This window comes from Gadus chalcogrammus, chromosome 23 (genome assembly GCF_026213295.1).
Source record: "Gadus chalcogrammus isolate NIFS_2021 chromosome 23, NIFS_Gcha_1.0, whole genome shotgun sequence".
In the NCBI taxonomy this organism is placed as follows: Eukaryota; Metazoa; Chordata; class Actinopteri; order Gadiformes; family Gadidae; genus Gadus; species Gadus chalcogrammus.
The window spans coordinates 442707-462107 of NC_079434.1; the positions used below are offsets into that span (position 1 = coordinate 442707).

The 19401-nt window shown below is 45.0% G+C and overlaps 1 pseudogene; it reads right to left on the minus strand.

The window, feature by feature from the left end:
* Window positions 1-19401, minus strand: part of LOC130376779 (sodium channel protein type 4 subunit alpha-like) — a 257529-nt pseudogene that overhangs the window by 106657 nt on the left and 131471 nt on the right.

Genomic DNA, 19401 nt, shown 5'->3' on the forward strand with positions numbered 1-19401 from the left:
AGACAGACAGGTGATCAGACAGACACACAGGCAGACATACAGGTGCTCTGACACACAGGTGCTCAGACACACAGGTGCTCAGACACACAGGTGCTCAGAGCTGCTCAGCAGGAGGGCCAGGAATAGGTTCAGCACCTGGACACACAGGCAGACAGGTAGAAGACAGAAAGCTAGAGAAGGAGGCAGACAGACTGACAAGCAGGTGGACATACAGAAAGAGAGACAGACAGGTAGACAGTAAAGCAAGACAGACAGGTAGAGCTAGAAAGACAGACAGGTGGATAAATAGATAGACAGAGAGAGAGAGAGATAGAGATAGGTGGACAGGTACACTGACATACAGACAGACAGACAGACGGATTGACAGAGAAAGAGATAGAGAGAGATAGACAGGTAGACAGATAGACACACAACGTCACTGAGCAGTGCAGGTAGTGATTTGCTGTGGGGAATTAAATCCCATTTTTAGAGTCGGACGAGAGAGGAGGAGAGGAGAGCGGATGAGAGGAGAGGAAGGGAGAAGAGAGGAGAGGAGAGTGGAGAACAGGAGAGGAAGGGAGAGGAGAGGAGGAGAGGAGAGCGGAAGAGAGCAGAGGAGAGCGGAGAGGAGGAGAGGAGAGGAGAAAGGAGCAGAGCGGGGAGCTGTCACCAGGTAAAGAGGCTCCTATAGCAGAACAGAAGGGCTAGTGGGTAGAGCGGTGGGATACAAGTTATTTCCTGGCCACACATACACGCACACACATAACGACACCGACACACACCAAAACACACGCAAACACAAACAGACACACACACAAACAGACACACACACACACTCACACTCGCACACACAAACCACAGGCACAAACTCACCCATGCTCTCTCGCACACGCACACACACACACACACACACACACACACACACACACACACACACACACACACACACACACACACACACACACATACACTCACAAGGACAAACTCACCAATACACCCTCACCCACACACCTCACAAACAGAGAGTCCCCTGAGCCGCTGCAGGGCCAGTCAATAGTGGTCCACAGCAGGCTGTTACATAAGAGGAACAGCATTGGAACCACCAGCTTCAGGCCTGATAACACCGAGCCTCATGGCCACCGGGTCAATACCTACCCTCATTTAACCATTATGCTGCGTTCACACCAAAAAATAGGGGGTGGCGACTCCATACAAAGTCATTGCAAAGACAAGTTTAAAGGCGAATTTGTCGCAAGAAAAACGTGCGGCGCAATTTGATGAATGGCGGGACGGGGGATTTTACCCCTCGGTTTTACACAGGCGAGACAGTGAAATTGCCTGGCGTGCCCAGCCGCGGCCGAAGCGGCTTGGCAGTGCAAAAATGCCTTGAGTCTCAATATGTGTGCAACGTGTTGACTTCTGTCTCCATCTGTGAATGTCCGTGTCCATCTGCTTGTATGTGTGTGTATGTGTGTGTGCGTGTGTGTGTGTGTGTGTGTGTGTGTGTGTGTGTGTGTGTGTGTGTGTGTTAGTGGGTGAGCTCAGGCCGACCACCTGAGCCCCGTTCACCTTGTTTAACTCGTTAAGACCAATTAGCTTGGATAGCAGACTGCCCCAACAATTAACACACACACAGACGCACAACACAGACACACTGTAGGAGCCATGTTTGTGGTTTCATGGTTTCTGATTTCTGATTTAGTTTTCATTTAAGTTATGACCACAGTTTGTAAGCCAGGAAAAGAAAATGGTTATTTATTTCTTGACACCTACCTGCTTATGTCATTTATCAGGTGGCACGTAACCCCGCCCCCTTGACTTGCCGGCGTACCGGCTAATTGAATAAATAGTGGGTTTAGTTTGAGGGTAGCGTGATAGCGAGGCGGAAAAGTTTCCGACCATATACTCCCGTATTCTTGCAAAGGTATATCATGTATTATCATTTCTCATCCTTGACTGTAACAGAGAGTAAACCGGAATTGTTCTGATTAAAACACCAATCATATGAACTTTCTGCGAGTGCTCTTACTGGGACAAGTGCGTCGGGACCCTCGCCATTCACCTTGCGTGGCAATACCCAGAGCAAAGAATTGCAATTTCATCGTCGGAAACTACCGAAGACTGACGAGCTTCAAAGGACTACACTTTGTGGATTATATCGCGGATTTGTGGGATGCTCATTGTCCATAGGAACGGCGCGTAAAACGGATCATTGAAGGAATGAAAGGACGCAACGTTGGATACGGCAGCGACTTCATGAATGAATCAAAGCCCAAATGAAAGGACGGTTCGCGTAAGTGTTAATGAACCGTGGAGTATGAACTGCTTGCTTAAAAGCTCGAAACAATTTATAAGTTTGATGGACTTTATTGAACTGAAGTGTAAACATCTTAGCGATGTCTGACTCTGCTCCCCAGACCGCGGAAGAGGCCGCAGCTGTTGAAATCTCTCATTGCGACACGCAGTGGGAAATTAGGAGTGTGTACACGAAAGAGTAACGAAATCAAAGCTCTGTTTGAAACCGGAGATGTTGATAAAATTGACGAACTTGCAAAGACGTTGTCGAGCTGCATCGATGATTTTGAATCTGTGCATCAGTCAGTACAAAATCTGCTTGGTGAGGAGGAGAAAGCAACGGATAACGCTGATTGGTATGAACCGAGAATAACGAACTTTGATAACTTTTTTGATGAGGTGGAAGCATGGAAAATTCAACAATATAATCTTGAAACTATTGTGGATCCTATGGATAGTGTATCTAACGTCACTGGAGCTACATCTCGGCGTTCTAGGACCTCCACCTCCTCAGCTAAAATAGCGGCAGCGGAGAAGGCTGCGCTTGAGGCGCGCGCCAATGCTTTACCTGCATTACATGCGCTTATGCTTGAAGAAACGGTTCTAAAATCCAAAAAGGAACAGATGGAAGTTCAAGTTATGATAGCAGAGGCTGATGCAAGAATTAAAGTGCTGAGTGACAGCGGCGATGCAATGAACGAATATTTAGAAGCAAGTAGGCATGATTTTACTGAACCAACTCTCCCTGATGCGTCGGCTATTGAGTTCGCTCCTTTGGCTGCAGTACCCAAAACACCATTGCAAATGGCTGTTAGACACATTCAGGGCGGGCCTAGCTCACAAGCTGCTGTCCCTCCAGCCTCCTCCTCCAGCCCTCAAGTTCAGTCCAGTCATGATGTAGATTTTCAGATGCTACAAACACAGAAACAGCTCATTGATGTAATGATTATGCAGCAAAATATCTCTGTTGCCAAAAAGGGAGGTGCCAGTCTTTGATGGCGATCCGCTATCTTTTCAGTCTTTTATCCATGCTTTTAAATATTTGATAGAAGACAAGACAGATAGCTGCCAGGATAGACTGTATTTTCTAGAACAGTTTACTGCAGGCCAAGCTAAAGACCTTGTGCGTAGCTGTATGCATATGGATTCTCGTAGAGGATATACAGAAGCAAGACAGCTCGTTAAGAAACATTTTGGAGATGAAATTAAAATTGCTAATGCTTACCTGCAAAAGGCTCTGAACTGGAAGTCAATTAAAACTGATGATGGAAATGCTCTTCATGTCTTTGCCTTGTATTTAAGAGAATGCTACAATGCTATGCAAGACCTAGAGTACATGGATGAGTTGAATGTGACCTCTAACTTGAAACTGCTGGTGTCTAAGTTCCCCTACAAGCTCCGTGAGCGATGGAGAACTGTAGCCTATGAATCCATAAAGAAAAACATCCGCATTCGATTCATACACCTGGTAGAGTTCTTAGAGACCCAGTCTAGCATGTTGCTACATCCTATATTCGGAGACATTAATGACCCTGCTCCAGCCAAGGTTGTAGCACCAAGTGCAAGGATGCCAAACACAAAAACCTTTGAAAGGACGTTTGTTACCACGGTAACCCCAGTTGAAGAGCAGGTAGCACTACAGCCAGTTCAGACACAGAAAGCTAACCATCATGTTGTGGGTTTGTCTTCATGTAGCTTCTGTGCAGACAAACATGAAATAACAGACTGTAAAAGGTTAAATTCAAAACCACATGATCAGAAAGTTGACTACCTAAAGATAGTCTGGATACTGCTTTGGATGTCTAAAGAAAGGACACCTCAGTAAAAATTGCAATAAGAAAATGCTCTGTCAAATCTGTAAACGTAACCATCCCACCTTGTTACACATCAACAGTGACAATGCAGGGAGAATGCAGATTATGACCGGATTAAACCACTCAGGCAGGCCTCCCCTCAACAGTGCCCTGGTCTCAGCTGAGAAGGCAACAGGGGCCAGCAAGGAGTGTGCGCTAGCCATTGTGCCCGTTCAAGTGAAGGCATCCAAGGGGTCAAAAACCATCCAGACCTACGCCTTCCTGGATCCAGGCAGTTCGGCCACCTTCTGCACGGAGAACATCATGCGCCAGCTGAACACCAAAGGTCGCCAGACTGAAGTGGTCTTGCGGACGATGGGGCAGGAGCGTCTGGTAAAGAGCTATGAGCTAACAGGACTGGAGGTAGGCAACATGGATGGTAGTGTTTACATAGAGTTGCCTCAAGTTTACACTCAGCCAAAAATTCCTGTGTCTAAAGAAAACCTACTTAGTCAACATGACTTGAAAAGATGGCCTTACCTAAATGCAGTTACATTGCAAAGGATCGATGCCAACATTGAGATTTTGATTGGAATGAATGTGCCAAAAGCAATGGAACCTTGGCGTGTGATTAATAGTCAAGGTAATGGACCATTTGCAGTCAAAACACTCTTAGGATGGGTGGTCAGCGGCCCACTCAACACATCTGCTATGGAAAAGGATGGCACACCTTCAGTCACAGTCAATCGTGTCTCAACGCAAGAACTGAAGGATCTTCTCATTCATCAATATAACAATGACTTTCCAGAAAAGGATTATGAGGAGAAATTGGAGATGTCTGTTGAGGACAAGAAATTCATGGACGTAACAACAAGGTCAGTCATTCACAAAAACGGTCATTATCACCTACCTTTGCCATTCCGTGATGATGTGTGCTTACCTGACAACAAAGAGGTCTCAGTACAACGTGCAATGGGTCTCTCCAGACGATTCGCAAAAGATTCTGCATATGCAAATGAGTACAAGACATTCATGGAAGATGTGCTCAAAAAGGGCTATGCAGAAAAGGTGCCACCATGTCAGCAGCAAAGAGATGATGGCAAGGTATGGTACATACCGCATCACGGCGTATACCATAAGCAGAAGGGTAAGCTTCGAGTCGTGTTTGATTGTTCTGCTTCCTTCAAAGGAAAATCTCTGAATGCTGAACTTCTTCAGGGTCCTGACCTGGCCAGCCCCCTTCTGGGCATTCTGCTCAGGTTCAGGCAAGAAAGAATTGCTTTAATGGCAGACATAGAAGCAATGTATTATCAAGTTTGTGTTCAAGAACAACACCGTGACTTCCTCAGATTCCTATGGTGGCCACAGGGGGATGTGAGTCAACCTTTTGAAGTCTACCGGATGAAAGTACATCTCTTTGGTGCCGTGTCATCACCTAGTACTGCCAATTTTGCTCTCAAGCAAACAGCACTTGACAATTCTGACCGATTCAGTCCTGAAACGGTTGACACTATTTTAAACAGTTTTTATGTTGATGATCTTCTCAAGTCTGTACCCTCTGTTGAAAAGGCAATCCAGCTCACAATGGACCTCAGGGAGGCATGCGCCCTTGGAGGATTCAACTTGACCAAGTGGGTGAGTAACAGCTGCGAAGTCCTTGCTACAGTACCTGAAAACCACAGAGCCGCACTGGTCAAACAGCTTGATCTGTACCGGGACGATCCACCACTGGAAAGGGCCCTAGGAATCCAATGGAACATTCAGACAGACACTTTCACCTTCAAAGTGGCCAGCAAGAACAGAGTCCTAACTAGACGAGCCATTCTGTCTGTTGTTAGTTCCATATATGATCCATTGGGTTTCCTTGCCCCCTTTATCCTCAAAGCCAAACAGATTCTACAAAAGCTCTGCCTTGAAAAGTGTGGATGGGATGACCCCATTCCAGAAGTTTTCTCCAAACCCTGGCAAAGATGGATCACAGAACTGGAGCAGCTGAACAGATTTCGTGTGGAGAGGTGTGTAAAACCTGAGAACTTTGGCCTAACCAGGACTGCTCGACTGCATCATTTCTGTGATGCAAGTGAGTCCGGCTACGGAATGGTGAGTTACCTCAGTCTTACAAACTGCAATGGCAATGTTCATGTCTCTTTTGTGCTTGCAAAGGCCAGAGTGGCTCCCGTGAAGCAGATGTCTATTCCCAGACTCGAACTCGCTGCTGCAACACTTGCCGTTAAAGTGGACAGGATGCTCCAGAAGGAACTTCACATGGACCTGGAGAATTCTACTTTCTGGACGGACAGCACATCAGTGCTGAAATACATCTATAATGAAACAAAAAGGTTCCATACGTATGTAGCCAACAGGATTGCAGTGATTCACAACCTCTCTCAGGTGCATCAATGGAGATACGTCAACACTAGGGATAATCCAGCAGACGATGCTTCCCGCGGACTGAACATCGAACCGCTTTTGAAGTCCCCTAGATGGCTCCACGGCCCTCACTTCCTTTTAAAGCCGGAATCTGAATGGCCTGAGGCACCGGAGGACACCAGACACATACTCCACGATGATCCTGAGGTGAAGAGGGACATTACTGCAAATTGTTTACAGCTTGACACTAATGCAACTACTTACCTCATTCAGTACTTCTCCTCATGGAAGAAACTTCAAAGAGCTGTTGCCTGGCTGCTGAAACTCAGAAAGCTCCTGCTGCTCAGAAGTCAGAAAGGTAAAGACCTTAACTCAACATCCAAAATGAAAGGTGAGCACCAAATTCTGACTGTGGATGATTTGGACGAAGCAGAGAGGGCGATCATTTGCTATGTACAGCAGTGTCACTTTGATTCTGAGATCACTCTCTTAAGGAAAGGCATGCCAGTCAAAGCAGACAGCACCATATCCACACTGGATCCGGTCTTGGATGATGGAATCCTGAGGGTTGGAGGCAGGATAAGTAAATCTTCCATGCCGGTGAGCCTGAAACACCCCATCATCCTCCCCAAGGACTCACATGCGTCAAAATTGATCCTGCGTGAGATACACCAACAAGTAGGACACGCAGGCAGGAATCACATGCTGTCAAGGCTTAGGCAAAGGTTCTGGCTTCCCTCTGCCAATTCTGCTGCAAGATGTGTCATTAAATCCTGTGTCTTCTGTAGGAAATTACAGTCCAAAGTTGGAGTTCAAAAGATGGCAGACCTGCCAGAAGACCGAGTCACACCAGACCGACCACCCTTCTCACATACAGGTATCGACTACTTTGGGCCAATTGAGGTCAAGAGGGGCCGATCCCGGGTGAAAAGATGGGGAGTGATCTTCACCTGTTTAGCCAGCAGAGCCATTCACCTGGAAGTGGCGAGTATGTTGGACACCGACTCCTGCATCAATGCCATCCGGCGGTTCCTGTGTCGGAGAGGCCCAATACTCACCATTAGAACAGACTGCGGCACTAACTTTGTGTGTGCGCAGAAGGAACTAGAGGCTGCTGCAGACCAGCTAGACCATCAAAGGATCCATCAAGCTCTGCTGACCCACCATGTCAAATGGCTGTTCAACCCCCCTGCTGCACCACACTTTGGAGGCGTGTGGGAGCGACTGATCAAGTTGGTGAAAAAGGTACTACTGTCAGTGCTAAGACAACAGACACTGGATGACGAAGTGTTACACACAGCCCTGTGTGAGGTTGAATGCATCCTCAACGACAGACCACTAACAACTGTATCCAGTGACCCTAATGACCTTGAGCCTCTAACACCAAATCACCTTCTACAGTTAAACTCTAAACCTTTGCTACCTCCTGGACTCTTTGATAGAGATGACTCGTACGGAAGAAGGCGGTGGAGACAGGTACAGTACCTAGCCAACCTGTTCTGGAAGCGTTGGACAACCGAGTTCTTAGCTCTGATGCAGCAAAGACAAAAATGGACCAACCTTAAACAAAACTTTAAAGAGAATGACCTGGTGCTTATTGTGGACCCGGCGGCGCCAAGAAATTCGTGGCCCCTAGGCCGAGTGGTGAAGACCCTGCCTGGGCCCAAAGGGCTCGTCCGGAGTGTTTTGGTGAAGACCAAGGCCAGCGTCATCCAGAGGCCTATCAGCAAACTTTGCCTGCTCCTGGAAGCTGATCCAGCTTAAAGGCCTTGCATGCTGGGCCAAGCTCATCACGCCCCCTTGCCCCTGCACACTCACCTACACTGACAAACACCTACGCATGGTGTCCTCACCCACCAACATGCACATGGACTGTTGCATCCACCACGCATTCCCTCTCTTCACTGTACACATACATGGACCTCTCATTCTTGCAGCACACTGACACTTGGCTCTTGTTGCACCCATGGACATTTGAGCATACACGCGCATACGCACACACACCCATGGACTTTGGGAAACCTTGAGGCCCTATGGACCAAAGGAACTTTGAACTTTGGGGTCTTATGTGGGATCATTGGAAAGGAAAAACAATGTGTATGTATTGACACCATTGATGACAGGTATTACGAATGTATTTACATAACTGAAACTTAAGTTATTATGTATTATGGCTCCATTTAGTATTGGATTGGTAATTGTTTTGCTTGAGCACTAACAATTAGGGGCCAGGATGTAGGAGCCATGTTTGTGGTTTCATGGTTTCTGATTTCTGATTTAGTTTTCATTTAAGTTATGACCACAGTTTGTAAGCCAGGAAAAGAAAATGGTTATTTATTTCTTGACACCTACCTGCTTATGTCATTTATCAGGTGGCACGTAACCCCGCCCCCTTGACTTGCCGGCGTACCGGCTAATTGAATAAATAGTGGGTTTAGTTTGAGGGTAGCGTGATAGCGAGGCGGAAAAGTTTCCGACCATATACTCCCGTATTCTTGTAAAGGTATATCATGTATTATCATTTCTCATCCTTTGGACTGTAACAGAGAGTAAACCGGAATTGTTCTGATTAAAACACCAATCATATGAACTTTCTGCGAGTGCTCTTACTGGGACAAGTGCGTCGGGACCCTCGCCATTCACCTTGCGTGGCAATACCCAGAGCAAAGAATTGCAATTTCACACACAAACAGACGCACACACACCAACACACTCACACACACACACACCCACACACACACACACACACACAAGCAATATAGACAGACACAGACGCAAGCATAAAATGGCCACGGCACAAAGCCAGCGGATTCCTTCCATACCATCCATTCCGTGGAGTAAAGAAAGAGAGAGAGAGAGAGAGAGAGAGAGAGAGAGAGAGAGAGAGAGAGAGAGAGAGAGAGAGAGAGAGAGAGAGAGAGAGGCAGACCGAGAGAGAGAAGGAAGGAGAGGGAGAAAGAGACACACACAGAAAGAAAGAGGGGGTGGGGGAGAGAGGGAGAGACATAGAGGGAGAGAGCGAGAGAAAGAGAGAGAGAGTATACTCAAAGAAAAAGCCTGACTGAGAAAAGCAATAAAATCTAAATTTTATAACATAAACATACCTACCTCAATCTGGTGCAAATTATTCAACAGTATAATACAGCCTATCGCGCTGTATGGAAGTGAGGTCTGGGGTCCACTCAGTGTACATGACTACACTACATGGGATAAGCATCCAATAGAGGCCCTACATGCTTAATTCTGCCGATCCATATTTAAAGTCCAAACAAAAACACCAAACAATGCATGTAGGGCAGAATTAGGTCGTTACCTATTGGCCATACCTATCCAAAAACGAGCACTAAAATTCTGGATGCACTTAAAATACAGTCCCAAGAAAACAATTTCTTTGTCTGTCTGCTGAAGCTAACTAACACACATCAAGCTCAGTCCAGGGCCCCGTTTCCCGATATCGATGTATCTTCACTCGTAAGATGGTTCGAAAGATGGATTTTTCGAACCATCGATAATTTCTTTGGAGCGTTTTCCGAAACTCCTCTTAACGTGAACACGCATTCGCTGCACTTACGACGATAGTAGGATTGTACCTGTCCACTGACATGGTGCTGAAACGGGCTATGACGCAGGGGGAGACGCAGGAATGTCGGAGGAAAATGGGGTTAAAAAGGGTTAAAATATCTCCCCATCAAGGCCAACCGCAGAGTAGCCTACAAAAAGAATAGATTGCAATAATATGAATGCTAAAGATATTAAAAACAATTGATTAAGCCTAGGCCGACATAACAGAAGTTGCGCTTTAGATGCCTTCACAAGTCCAGCGGAGGGCTCCAGTTTTCGCCGGCCAAGTCATGCGCTGTGATATGTGTGACAGCTATGTTGCACAAAATTGCAGCTAAGGCTGGGGTAGCTTTGGTTGAACCGGAGGACATTGAGGACGATGACGACGAGGAAGATCGGTGTGAGGACGGCCTCCCTCATAACTCCCTCCACCCTCCCACATGTCACTAAACATTCCCGTCAACCTGACCAATCCCCACCATATCCCAGCCTTTTGCCTGCTCCCTTGCATTTTTTTTTTATTTTTTATAATTAATATTTTTATTTTTATAATTTTTTTATTTTATTTTTTTTTTACATTATTTTATGCTACGTTTTATGAGTAGCCTATGTCAGTCTGCACAAATCCCCCCCACTTTCTCTCACACATTTTAAGTGCCCTGCCTGCTCAAACATTTCCTGGACTGTCTCTCTCAAACTAAGAACATAATGGCCCACATTAGGCTCAGACGCACGTGATACACCATTACCAATGTGTTATAATAAAATGCATTCAATACTAGGAATGTCCGCTGGCTACGCCACTGAGGCTATAGTAGGCTAACGAGGCTCTTAGCGTCCTACGAGTACCCTGGAGCACTCGTTAGCTACTCGTGACTCGTGAGCGTTTTTAAGAGGTTCGTTACCAAAGATGCTTTCGGGAAACGGTGTGAAAACTGTACGATGCTCTTACGACCCACTCTGCGATCCACTTAGGCTAAAGATGCTTTCGGGAAACGGGGCCCAGCACCGCCTCCCAGACACCAATTAGAGTCAACAAAATAATTAATCAAGCAAAAGAAGACTATTTGGAACATTGGACAAACCAAACCTCAAACCAAGGTAGAATGAATTCCTATCTGATCCTAAACAGAAATCACGAATTGGCAGACTATCTCCTCTCTGTCATAGATGTGAAGCAGAGACAAATCCTGACCAAGTACAGGCTCCCACAATCTTGCAGTGGAAACAGGTAGGCACAGGAAGACCTGGCTGCCGAGGGAACACAGAATGTGTGGTCAATGTCAGGCAGAAAAGGTTGAGACAGAGGAGCACTTCCTTTTACATTTAAAAAAATATGACATTTTAAGACAGATATACTTCACCAAATTACAAATTCATATTCCGGATTTTACAGACATGGAACATAAGGACAAACTTGCAATTCTTCTTGTTGAAGGTCCTTCTGCTGCCCTGGCAGCACAATATGTCCTGAAATTTCATAACCTGAGAGATTCCGTCTAACTTTTTATTTATTTTATTATTTGTTGTTCATTTTGTTTATTATTGTTATTGTGGTTATTATTATGATTATTATTATTATCTGTTATTTGTACAATTATTCTTGTGTAACTTGAATATGCTTTGGCTGTATTCAAATACTATAATGCAAAAAAAGCACTTTGAATTTTTTTTGAGAGAGAGAGAGAGAGTCGGAGAGAAAGAGAGGAAGAGAGAGAGAGAGAGAGAGAGAGAGAGAGAGGGGGGGGGGTGGGGGGGGGGGGGGGGGGGGGGGGGGGGGGTGGGGGGGGGGGGGGGGGGGGGGGGGGGGGGGGGGGGGGTGAGAGAGGGACAAATATAGAGGGATGAGGGTGAACATGGCGTGAAAGAATGGAGCTAGAGAAAAGTGACATTATCGAAGAAAAACCTTCATCCTTACAGGCATTCCTTCTGAAGGTGATGTTCTTATCAAGGTGTTGTTCTTAATCAAGGTGATGTTCCTACTCAAGGTGGTGTTCGTAATCAAGGTAGTGTTCTTAATCCAGGTGTGTCCTACTCAATTGGTGTTTCCTATTCAAGGTAGTGTTCTTAATCAAGTTGGTATTCTTAATCAAGCTGATTTTCTTAATCAAGGTGGTATTCTTAATCAAGGTTTCTGCCCTTCCCTGTAACTTCAAGGCTTCACTAATAAAGTAGACTTTAATAAAGTGGACTTTAATTAAGTGAACTTAAATAATGGACTTTAATAAATGTACTTTAATAAACTGGACTTTACTAGAGTGGACTTTAATAAAGTGGACTTAAATTAAAAGACTTAAATAAAGTGGACTTTAATAAAGTGGACTTTAGTAAAATGGACTTTGATAAAATGGACTTTAATAAAGTGGACTTTAATAAATGGACTTTAATAAAGCAGACTTGTTTGGATGGTGAAGTGGAAGCGTGAGGAGCAGCCACGAGACGGCCAGGGAGCTGTGGTCAAGCTGAGAGACCGTTAGCTGCTCTGTTAGCAGCGGGGCGCTACATGCTACAGCTGCTCAGCCGTCTGACACCACAGATCAGCTCTTCACAACCACTCTGAACTAGGCCAGCACCGTCTGAGCCAGCAGGGAGGTGTGTGTGTGTGTGTGTGTGTGTGTGTGTGTGTGTGTGTGTGTGGTGTGGTGTGGTGTGTGTGTGTGTGTGTGTGTGTGTGTGTGTGTGCGCGTGTGTGTGTGTGTATGTGAGTGTTTGTGTGCATGTGTCTGTGTGCAGGGGTTCTCCACACACTGGGAGGATGCTGGCTCAGGGAAATTCATTCAGGTGGTCATTAGTCATTAACAGAAAAAACACCTTGGAAAAATGAATACACCAGCTGGTTCCCTACATCATCCGGCGGAGAGAGGGAGAGAGACATAGAGGGAGAGAGAGAGGGAGAGTGATAGAGGAGAGAGATAGAGGGTGCGAGAGAGAGGGAGAAGGAGAGATATAGAGGAGAGATAGGGAGAGAGATAGAGGGAGAGAGAGAGATAGAGGAGAGGGAGATAGAGGTAGAGAGAGAGAGAGAGAGAGAGAGATAAAAAGATAGAGAGGAGAGTAATGAAGAGAGAAATAGAGAGACAGTGGAGCGAGAGGGAGGGAGAGATAGACAGAGTGATAGAGGAGAGAGATGAGAGGGGAGAGATATATAGTTCAGGTTCAGATTTTAGGTTTCAATATTGTTAGAATAACTTCAGCAAGAGAAACTTCAGTCAGTTTCGTTCTCAGTGGGTGCTGGTCTCCGCCAGGGCTGCGCCTTGTCACCAATCCTGTTTGTGATATACATGGACAGGATATCGAGGCGTAGTCGTGGTGGGGAGGGGTTGCAGTTCGGTGGTCTGAGGATCTCGTCACTGCTTTTTGCAGATGATGTGGTCCTCATTGGATCATCGGCCTGTGACCTTCAGCACTCACTGGATCGGCTGGCGGCCGAGTGTGAAGCGGCTGGGATGAGGATCAGCACCGCTAAATCTGAGGCCATGACTCTTAGCAGGAAACCGATGGATTGCTTACTCCGGGTAGGAAATGAGTCCTTAGCCCAAGTGAAGGAGTTTAAGTACATCAGGGTCTTGTTCGCGAGTGAGGGTACTATGGAGCGTGAGATTGGCCGGAGAATCGGAGCAGCGGGGGCGGTATTGCGTTCGCTTTACCGCACCGTTGTAACGAAAAGAGAGCTGAGCCGCAAGACAAAGCTCTCGATCTACCGGTCGATCTTCGTTCCTATCCTCACCTATGGTCATGAGGGCTGGGTGATGACCGAAAGGACGAGATCGCGGGTACAAACGGCCGAGATGAGTTTTCTCAGAAGGGTGGCTGGCGTCTCCCTTAGGGATAGGGTGAGAAGCTCAGCCATCCGTGAGGAACTCGGATTAGAGCCGCTGCTCCTTTACTTAGAAAGGAGTCAGCTGAGGTGGTTCGGGCATCTGGTAAGGATGCCCACTGGGCGCCTTCCTTGGGAGGTGTTTCAGGCACGTCCAGTGGGGAGGAGACCTCGGGGAAGACCCAGGACTAGGTGGAGAGATTATATCTCAACACTGGCCTGGGAACGCCTCGGGATCCCCCCGTCAGAGTTGGTCAATGTGGCCCGGGAAAGGGAAGTCTGGGGCCCCTGCTTGAGCTGCTCCCCCCGCGACCCGACCCCGGATAAGCGGACGAAAATGAGATGATGATGAGATGAACTTCAGCCAAACATTTTGTTCATATCAATGTTGAAATAAAGAATCTCTTGACATTGAGGGGATGGGGAGGTTCTGGTCAAGCGACGAGAGTCATCTACATATCCTGGTCATCATTGATTTCTGCATTTCGATGATGTTGGATTTGCTTCAAGCTGGTTTAAGTCCGAACATCTATCCAGTTTTCTCATCTTTTCAAACAGGGCATTAAAATGGACGGAACTCAATACATATGGGTCATGGAAGGCCCTCCCCTCAACAAAAATTTGCTCTCTACATTGTTTCTCTGTTATTAAGCGCAACATTATACACCAGTATTAAACCCTGAAGTCCCTTATTGGATAATAATATACAACAGGAAGGGGTTGTTTCCATGGCAAGATGAGGTGACTTGCCAGCGCCAAAGAAATTACATCATTGTCCGGAGTATTGGGAGGGGTTATTCTGCTGGACACACCCTGACCAACTAGGAGACTTTATCTATAGACTGACATCAACTTAGTAGGCTGGAATTTAAACATTATTCTGCAGAGCATTGAGCCTAAAGCTTTGAGCTGTCAATAAGGGTTGATATTGTGTCAGTGTTGCGTTGATAGTATGTCAGTTTGGGGTTGATATTGTGTCAGTTTGGGGTTGATAGTGTGTCAGTGTGGGGTTAATATCAATACCACAATATCAACAGAATGGTCAGAGTAAAAAACATTTAAAAGAACAACAAGAAAATTATTTCATAACTATTTTCATGGGCTGTAAGCCTAACAAAATTGTTTGAGGCAAATGTGGATGTTAATGGATGTTTCAGAATGTTGGTCATAGGTAAAAAAAAAGCCATTGAATTTCAAGCACTGAATATTTATGCATTGAAATAACGTATCTGGATTTTATGCCTCTGAATTTAACTCTTTAAATTTTCACCAAATCATTTTCAGCTTTTTTTTCAATGTTACAAAATCAATATTCCCAATTAAAAAATGTAACATGGCAAAAGCACCTGCAAAAAATACAATGTATGAAATTCAGTGTTAACACCCGGGTCCCAAGGAAGAGCCATCGATCCTAAATGCTAGATCGCGGTCAAGCAAGGAGTGCGGGAAAAAGAGTGTCACTCGCTGGTTCTTTCTTTTTTGATACAAACGTTAATTCTAAACAGCATTTTACACAGTAGCCTATAATAGGAAATGCTCAAAGGTTAACATCATTAAACACTGACTGTAACTTTTTATGGGGAAAGAAGCAACGGTGGTGGACCTTACTAAACGCCCTATCCATTGTATCAGTCTGTAAAATGCTAATCAAATAAAATAAGATGTATTTATTAAGCACATTTAATAACAAGGTGAGGGGGGGGATCTTATGTTTTATTTGTAATAATGTACACCGCTTTTGTTTTTCTTACTACAGTATGAAATGAACAATAGAACTAATGCCTGTATGTGAAGTGTGTGTGATTGCAGTGAATTGGTTTGATTTACAAGCAGCGAAAGGGTAATTGCAGTGGGTTAAGGAGCCAAATTTATTAGGGCACCAATTTGGGGCAATCCGAGGTCCCTTTGCCTATGTTTGGTGTGATGCTGGGGCGATCTGAAGCCTGCTGCGCACTGTAGAACGAGAGTGCAGAGCCGACAGAATTGCGTATCTGAAGCAGCAGCAGCCTGTAGTTCCAGTGGAAGCACGGCATGCCTCGGGAAGAAGCGCCCGACAGCAACCTGCTTTTAATTTGTCATCCACATATCTGTATCATGCCACTCAGTGCGGAATAGTGTTGGCTCTGAGCGCTCGTTGTGCTCTAGTTATGCCACCACAAAGGCATATCAACCGTTAGGCTCCAGCCACTTAACGTGCGTCCGGTGTCACAAAAAGAATACCCCCAATCCGAGTGATCGATGACGATACAAACGTTAAGATTTAAGCTTGTGCATGTTTCCGCACTTGAATGACTTAATGTCTGTCTGCGCTTCAAACTCGTGCAGGTTGCAGAAAATGTGCAACGGCGCCCTCTGGGGTCACACTTTTCGGTGGGTCGCAGAATTCTGTGTAACACCCGCTCGCTTTCCTTGCTTGACCACGATCTAGCATCTAAGATTGATTACTCTTCGTTGGGTGCCCCGATGTTAACGCTGAAGTTCATAAATTCAATTTTGCAGCTGACTTTGGCATGTTGAATTTGGGGATGTTGAAAATATTTAAGTTGAATTTATTTTGAATATTTGATTTTAACTTTTTAACATTGAAAAATAAAGCTGAAAATTATTTATTGAAAATTGTAAGAGTTAAATTCAGAGGCAAAAACAATGATTACGTATATACGTTATTACTAGTGCTGTCAAGCAATTTAAATATTTAATTGCAATTAATCGCATTAATGTCATAGTTAACTCACGTTATAGTTAACGTGCATGATTGCACGTTAACTAGTCAGAGTCAGCGTTGAAGGAGAGGGGGAAGGACCATTTCAGTTGTATGTTTTCAAAATCTTTTCGCAAATCCTATACCCAACCTTTTATGCAATACTGTGCCTCGGCTTTCAGGTGAGCTGCAAAGCAAGGCCGAATGTCATGTTCAGCGTGCTATAATCAGGATTTGAACTCTCAACCTAAGGATCACCTCTACAAGACATTATCCCATTGAGCAATGCCTGAAAAATCATTCAAATTCTGGGGAAATTAAACCTCTGTAGTCAAGAACACTTACGGAAGAAATATAAATATGGTAACGAAGAAGTGCCATACTGTTTCTTGGCATTCAGATTCTTGGAAATGTTGATTGCCTGATGAATTTCAGGTGCTGTTCAATGTTGTGTTTCTTAAATGAGTGGCAATGACAGAAGGTCATTTTCAGCCTGTTCATAATACTCAAATCTGGATTCAAACTCTCAACCTAATGATCACCAGTACACGGCATTATCCCATTAGGCCACTGACAATCCTGAACAGCATGAAGCCTCATTCACATGGTGAGAATGTCGATTGATAAGCACACAACATCAAGAAAACTCCAAGCACACATTTCACAAGAGAATTAAGGGCTTTCTTAAAAGAGAACAGATCTGAAAATAAGCCTAATTCATGACCTTTTAAAATAGCGCCACCTTTTGGTGCAGTACCACAAATCTCAAAAATGTGAAGACTTTTCAACTCACGGTATAGGCTGCAGTGTGACTTTTACAGAATTTGAGGGGGAAAAAAAACGTTACAGAAACAATATGGGCCATCGGTTAGTTAATACAGACATTGACACACCGACGGCAGAGTCAACCATGGAAGACGACAGCCAGCTCGTCTGGAGCAGTTAGGGTTAAGTGTCTTGCTCAGGGACACTACAACACTGAGCTAGGAGGAGCTGGGGATCGAACTAGCCAACCTTTCGATTCCAAGACAACTGCTCAACAACTACTCCTCCGGAGCTAAGACAACCCCGAACAGAGACACACTGTACCGCAACGAACAGGACCACACTGCTCGGTGGAAACAAGGCATATGACCTAGATTTAGAGGGGATAACCCCTCCCTCCGGGCTGCTTCACAGCCAGAGCTCCTGCTTATTGGTTCGTAGCGTAGCCAGGGCTCCAGACTACTCGTGAATAGATTTTGGGGCGATTCAGACCCTTTAGTCTGTTGTCACACCTAGACTTGCTATTGCTATACCAAGCTCAATCGTCGATTGCACGTTGGTCTGGGGAAGCTGCTGAGATTTTCTTCAGCACAAGAGGTGTGATCAATGGGCCTAGTTAAAATAATAATCTGTACGCAATTGGCTGCTTGCCGTCACTTCCCTGTCGTCATTGTGTTAAACCACCCAATAGCACGCCAGGGGGTAAAGCCAGCTTGGTGATTGGCTCCCGCAAAAACATTTCGAAACTAGAAAGAAATGTATTGCTCTTCTCTAGACCGTTCTGCAGGACTAACTCAAATCGCAGGCAGAATGGGCGGGGCTACCCAGTCTAAGTCACACCCACTCAGAGGAGGAATTTTCTCCTCTCTCCCACATCAGAACAGTTGCGGGTACAAGTATCAAGAGGAAATCCAGAGAACCATCAAGAAGATGCTACACAATAGCCGTAAGGCTAAAAACTAACATGAAGAACTGTCTACTATTGACTGTTTTTTCAATATCCAAAATAAATATTTTTCTAAACAAAAAGTGTGTATTATTGAACAAATGAAAGACAATTAGTGCAAGCATCTGTTATATAAAAAAAGGGAAACATTTTAAAATCATATAGGCCTACAGTAATATTTATTTCCAACATTTATTTGCAAACATTTACACGTAAACATAAATGTGTCCCTAATCATCCACCCACAGCATCTGGCTATGAAAACTGGCAACAGTATACCATCTTGATGTCTGAATCCAACTCCCGGCAATTCCGTACACAAGTGACGTACTTGAGCAGATGCACAAATGTACGATTGCTGCACAAATGAATCATGCTATCGTTATGTATTATGTTGGCCAACACTTACACTGATTGTTCTGTTCATCAACCAAAGATAAAACAATTATAATCTAGGATATAAATTCTCCCCGTCAACTATAAAAAGGATGGCTTTATGTTATTGCAATACAAATACACCATTTTAAAATGTATAACCTTGCCTACACTTTATGAACATTTACTTCGGACATGGCTCCACGCATTCGCCGGCTTCTTTGAAAACAAATGCACATGGCTCGCGTAGAAGTGCATGGGGAAGGGTCGTCAACGAGTTGTTATGACAGTGTTGTAAAATATCTACTACGAAGCTGTAGGGGGAGCTGTGTGGAGAAAGGTACGATCGCAAACCGAGAAAACTAAGGCATGGCCGATCCTGCATTGTGGGCCTATAAGGGCATTAATTCATTACAGTAGTTTGGGCAATCTAAATTCTTTGTTCTCAACAATGTTAAGGAGGATCTTCCTCCCTTTCCTCACTTGAGAAGCCTCCACTGATGTCCATTTTGTACGTGTGCCCGTGCGTGTGTTTGTTTGTGTGTGTGTGTGGGTGTGTCTGTGTGCGTTTATGCATGGGAATTGGTGTGTATTTGTGCGTGTGTGTATTTGTGTGTGTGGAAGGCCAAAAGTTCATAAGAGCCTGCCTAGACGTGTGCTTTCTTAATGGTACATGGAATCTGATGCGCTAAACAGCATCAAAATAACCTGAAACTTCACCTGCTTTTGAGCACAAAATACTGGTGACATTTCGTGCTGGATACGAAATTTCACATGGTTTTTGGTATTGATACAAAAT